Raw genomic sequence first — 6,210 nt, 5'->3', positions numbered from 1 at the left:
GGAAATTCCATGGACAGAGGAGCCTGTGGGCTAAATTCCATGGGGTTGCAAAAGAGCTGGACGTGACTTAGCGACTAAACAGCCATGGCATAGTTGAGTGGTTGCTTTTTAGAGACTGTATAGCCTGCACAATCTAACATATTTACTGTTTATCCCTTTACAGAAAATGTTGACTCCTGACCTGTGGACTGTAACTTCTGTGAGGGAATAACTGAATTTTTTTTTTCTGCCATGGCACCTCTATCTCATTTAGAACAATGCAGACCATAGCTATCATACAACAGACACTTGTATGAATGAATAAGTAATTTATTAAAGACAGTGGTGGTTTAGTTGCTAAGACATGTCCGATTCTTGCAACCCCATGGACTGTAGCCTGCCATGTTCCTCTGTCTGTGGGATTTCCCAGGCAAGAATACTAGAGTTGGTTGCCATTTCCTTCTCCAGGGGATCTTCCTTAACCAGGGACTGAACCCGTCTGTCCTGCATTGCAGGTGGATTCTGTACCACTAAGCCATCAAGGAGCCCTTATCAAAGATAACAACTCCTAAATTGTAAAGGTCTTTCTCAAATCCAGATCCCCGGGCTCCTACCCCAGGAGTCCTTCTTTCATCATATGGCTTGGAAACAAGGGCAATTTTGCACTCATTCCAATGCCAAAAACACTAATCTTCTAATTTTCCGATGTTCATCTTTCTCATACCAATATTCCAAATCATATTTTGTTTGTGGAAACAAAATAATACAAAACAACTTCTGAGATTTCCCAGCCCATCTCAACTGTCTTGGTCTTTTTTCTTCCCAAACATGTAGTTATTTTCTTCTTAGCAACTTCATCTGAAAAAAACCTCCCAGATTGTGGGTTACTTTTGCCAACTGCTTGATAACCATAATTGCCTTCTCCACACACTCAAATTACAGTAATAACCAGGCAGGGCTGTCATCCACAGATTGTAATTATAAGAATTAATATGGAATATTAGAACTTAAGAAAAGGCGGCTGGGGACCAGAAACAGATTAAAACGGACACACAAGCACACGCACAGTCAGAGACATTCTGCTTTAGGCTCCTGTCCTCTGCGTGCTCCTCATACACCCTGGGTTACGGCTTGATGTACAAATGATGCTTCAGTCATAGTAGGTTAAGAAATAGGCTCTGCGCCCACGTTGCCTAGATTTAAAGAAATCCTGGTTCTACCATGAACTAACTGTGTGACACTGGGTAACTTTACCCCTTTGTGTTTTCCTCCCCCATCTGTAAAGTGGGCATGCAGATTGTCTTTACCAGGGTCATCTGTGTGAGAAATATATGAAATAGTGCATGGAGAATACTCAGAATGGGGATTTCCCTGGCAGTCCACTGGTTAGGATTCCATGCTTCCACTGCAGGAACATGGGTTTGATCCCTGGTTGGGGAACTGGTTGGGGAACTAAGATCCCACATGAGTCACAGACCAAAACAAACGAACAAACAAACAAATTCAGAATAATAGCTGGCATTAATACATGATAACTATTATTCCCATGAGTGGGAACTGAGCTGTATTTCTCGGGACTCAGCTGTCTTCTTTCTAAAATGGGAATTCGGGGTTAATTTTCACAGCATCGTCCGGAGAAGATTGCTGAGTCATTGATTGCCGCGCCGTGCTCAGTCGTGTTCAACTTTCTGCGGCCCCCTGGACTGTAGCCCGCCAGGCTCCTCTGTCCACGGGATTTCCCAGGCAAGAGTTCTGGAGCGGGTTGCCATTTCCTACTTCCTTCCTCATCCAGGGACAGAACCGCTTTGCTTCTCCTGCATTGCCAGGTGGATTCTTTACCACCAGCGCCACCTGGGAAGCCTTTGACTGATAGGTGTGTTCAAACATTTATCACTTCTCTTCTTGTCTAATGCTTTTCCAGTTTGCTGCACATTTGAAAACTCAAAGTCCATTCCTCCTATACCATCCATCTGTAGATTCCACTGTTTCCTCCTGGCCTCTACTTGATCACTATGTCACTTCCACTTTGGGACTAACCTCTGATGTTAAGAGCAACAGGAAAACTTCCTGTTTCCATCATTTCTTGGGACTAGGTCATAGACAGTCTTCATCTGGAATAGGAAGCCACTTTCCCTCCAAATGGGATGCCCCTTCACAGTCATGAAAACAATGTGTTTTGCAAGTGCCGGGTTGCTGCTGCTGCTGCCGCCAAGTCGCTTCAGTCGTGTCCGACTCTGTGCGACCCCACAGATGGCAGCTCACCAGGCTCCCCTGTCCCTGGAATTCTCCAGGCAAGAACACTGGAGTGGGTTGCCATTTCCTTCTCCAATCTATTTTCCTTAATATTGGCCAAATAGCACTTACACCAGCACCGCCGGTCACTGAGGTGCAAGGTTCCAAACAACTGTAACAATCATTATTCCCTGGCGGGAGCTGTAGAGAGCCTCCAGAGTACTTAGGGCAAACACATTGCCCTTGGAAGATGACTAAGCAACTGTTTTTCTTCTTCCTGCAAAATGTTTCCAATATCTTCGGCAAGCAAGAATGATTTTAACAACTAAGAAACATTTAGGACAAGCTGAGTCCCTAACCAAGAGTCTCAGGAAAGGAATGAAACATTAGACTATTTGCAATGTTTCCTCTTCCTTTGCTTAAAATAGAAACCATTGTGTGCCAGTTCATGGAATTTTCTCTCCTTCAGATTGAGAATTGCAGTAACATACTTCTGATGAAGATTTTTCTGTGGTTCTAAACTTTCATTCTGTCAGTTCCTTAGCTAGGGAAAGTCCTGAAATGAGAACAGCTATTTTTTTTTTAAATTAAAGAAATTTTGATTGCTAATAAAATTTTTTAAAATTACTTCCCATTTATAATTATTATAAAAATTGGCACTATTTCACATGTAGCACAGCTATATACTTCACTCTTTTAATTAAAAATTTTAAATTTATATACAATCTTTAAAGGCTACTTTCTCATTTACATTTATTTGAAAATATTGGCAATATTCCCCGCATAGGACAGCTAAGTTTTTAAGTCTAATTTCTATTCATACTTTTGACAGACAGGATAATGTATCCTGAAGCACTAAATTTTATTTTCCTTGGAGCACAAAAGGGATCTACCTGAACACCCAGCCCACAGAATAGTCTACCCATTAGAAACTATTTTATTGGATAGACATTTTAATTATGCAAATGTCATGATGCATGTGAAATAATACATACAGTATTATTACAATAATATATACAATTATATATCATGCATGTATGTGTATATTTATTGAATAAAATGAACAATAAATATACCATCCAACCTTAGAACAAGAACATTGCCAACACCATAAGCTATTTGAATATTCTTTCCTAAGTCTCACCCCACCTCCCTATAACCACAATCTGTAATTGTGTTCTCTTGCTTTTAAAGCTTTTAAAATAATATACATATAGGACATCTTTGGAGATCCAGTGATTTTCTGCTGTTGCTCATATTTGAAACTGCGATTGACTTTTGAATATAACTATCTGTAAATCTCAGTAAGCAATATATTTCTTTCCAATAATTATACCTTTTACTTCTTTTTCTGTACCTTCCTATGCTAGCTAGGATGCTAGCAAAATGAGGAACTGCATTTTACTTGATCAGTCTCTGATTGTAAAAGGATATTTCTAATTTGCATAATTAAAAAGTGTGTGTTATACTTTTATAATTCCTTTTACCTGATAGTCTTCTCCTTTTCCTAGTTTGCTGTGTGTATGTGAAACATTATGGTGATTAAGTTTTATCAGATTTTTTTTTTTTAAGAGAAACTGAGAAAATTTTTTCTCTACTTGCTAATGTGTTGAACTGCACTTTTAGATTTCTTTTTTAAAATATTTATTTGGCTGCCCCAGGTCTTAGTTGTAGCCCTTGGGGTTGTCAGTCTTCATTGAGACACGCCAGATCTTTAGTTGTGGCATCTGGGATCTAGTTCCCTGACCAGGGACCAAACCTGCCCCCGCATTGGGAGTGTGGCGTCTTAGCCACTAACCACCAGGAAGTCTCACACTTTTAGACTATGTTACTTTATCCTTGCACTCCTCATGTAAATGCAACTTGTTGTGGTGTATCATATTGTTTAAGAATAATGCTCTGTATATGTAGCACATGGGGCTTCCCTGCTGGCTCAGATGGTAAAGAGTCTGCCTGCAATGTGGGAGACTTGGCTTCAATTCCTGGGTCCAGAAGATCCCCTGGAGAAGGAAATGGCACCCCACTCCAGATTCTTGCCTGGGAGATCCCATGGATGCAGGAGCCTGGCGGGCTACAGTCCACGGGGTCACTAAGAGTCGGACACGACCGAGCGACTTCACTTTCTTTTTCACACGTAGCACATATTTTGATGTTTTACTCTTTACTTGAAAAAGGTTGACTTACATTTTTCTTTCATACTATTCTAGCCTCAGTTTTTGTTTCAAGGTTATAATGGTCTATAAGAATGCGTTGAGGAGAGTTTTTCTCTTTTCTTGGAAGAGTCTGTTCAGTTGAACCTGCCTGTAAAACCATCTGAGCCTGCTTCTTCCTTTCGTCTCCACTGTTGTGAAACCAACACATAGGCAATCAGAGCTAACACCTTACTGTGTGCTTATTTCTTCCACTTTTCTGTGCTTTCTTTCTGGATGATTTTTTCTTATTCTATTTTCTCCTCCTCACCAATTAGGGGTTGAAAACACAACTTTTAACCCTTATCATAAAATTTTATTGGGCATAAAGTTTAAAAGTTAAAAATTTATCGTAAAGTCCCTCCTGAGTACAAGGACCCTGGGGATATGTTTAACTTTTATCTTTTTTCTCAACTTACCTAATATTGCCCATTATTTCACATGTTAACTGAACCTACTATTCTGTTACCTTTAAAAACAAAAAAGGCTCATTAAACTTGATTTGGTGTTAAGTCTTTCCTAAAATTCTGGGACACTACTTTATAAATGCAGAGGAGACCCATCTAGCAAGCCAAGTGTAAAGCTTAAGATTAAACTTCATCAATTATATGAGGGTTTCCCAGTGGCGCTGTGGTAAAGAATCTGCTTGCCAATGCAGGACACACAAGTTTGATCCTTGGGTTGGGAAAACTCCCTGGAGGAAGAAATGGCAATCCATTCCAGTACTCTTGTCTGGAAAATCCCATGGACAGAGGAGCCTGGCGGGCTACAGTGCATGGGGTTACCAAGAGTCAGACACTACTGAGTGACTGAGCATGCACACACACACACACACACACACACACAAAGTGTAGACTCAAAAAGAACAAACGATAACTTCTAATCTGTGCTGGAAGATAATTAAAGCCATAAACAGCCTGCTTCAAGTGTTAGTTGTGTGTTTCACCTTTCACATGAGGTGTTAAGTGAGCATCAGTAGCAGACATTGACTTCCAACTGAATTCAGACAAATATGTCCTATATATTAGCTCCAAGACAAAAACTTCAAATACTTATCCAAGAGCTGAATAAAACACATAAAATATGTTGTATCCATAAAGTTTATTTTAAAAAATTGTTAAAAACTGACCATACAGGAATATTTATTAATATACTTAAAAAGTTTGTTCCCCATGTTGAAGGAAAATACATTAGCAACATCTTCTAGACACCGTTTTTATAAAAGTAAAACTTCTAGATGCTGAAATGTACTACAGTAGATTCTATAGTTTATACTTTTAATCACAGGATTGGAAATCATTCTTGCTACTCCCCCGATCCCCCTGAATGTGGCAGTTATTTTACTTAAATTAATGACATTCAATAATGTTATACTACCACAGGTCCTTAAGTAGAGTACACACTGCGTATTTACTAACAGAGCAAAGTCTTCTCTATCTGTTGTCTCATCATTATTTTAGATAAGCATTTGATTCTAAGTACAAATAGAAATACTACATCCCATGATTGTAAACATTCACCAAGAGCTTCCAGAGTACAATGAGTAATAGCGGTGGCCCAAGGGTCAGTCCAATGTTCCTCACTCACATTTGGATACTGCTGAGATTAAGAAATATGTTTTGAAGGCAAATTATCACAGGCCTTACTTGTATTTCTGTAAGAAAGTAGTTCTGGATATATATATATATATATATATATGTTTTTAGTTGAAAACACCTGAAAGTCATTCTAAGGACTATATGAAGCACCATTTTCACTTACCTGAAATACATTGGGTTAAATTCAGCAGTACATGTATGTTTGTTAATGT

Source organism: Ovis canadensis, chromosome 10 (assembly GCF_042477335.2).
Source record: "Ovis canadensis isolate MfBH-ARS-UI-01 breed Bighorn chromosome 10, ARS-UI_OviCan_v2, whole genome shotgun sequence".
In the NCBI taxonomy this organism is placed as follows: domain Eukaryota; kingdom Metazoa; phylum Chordata; class Mammalia; order Artiodactyla; family Bovidae; genus Ovis; species Ovis canadensis.
This window is presented reverse-complemented; position numbering follows the sequence as displayed.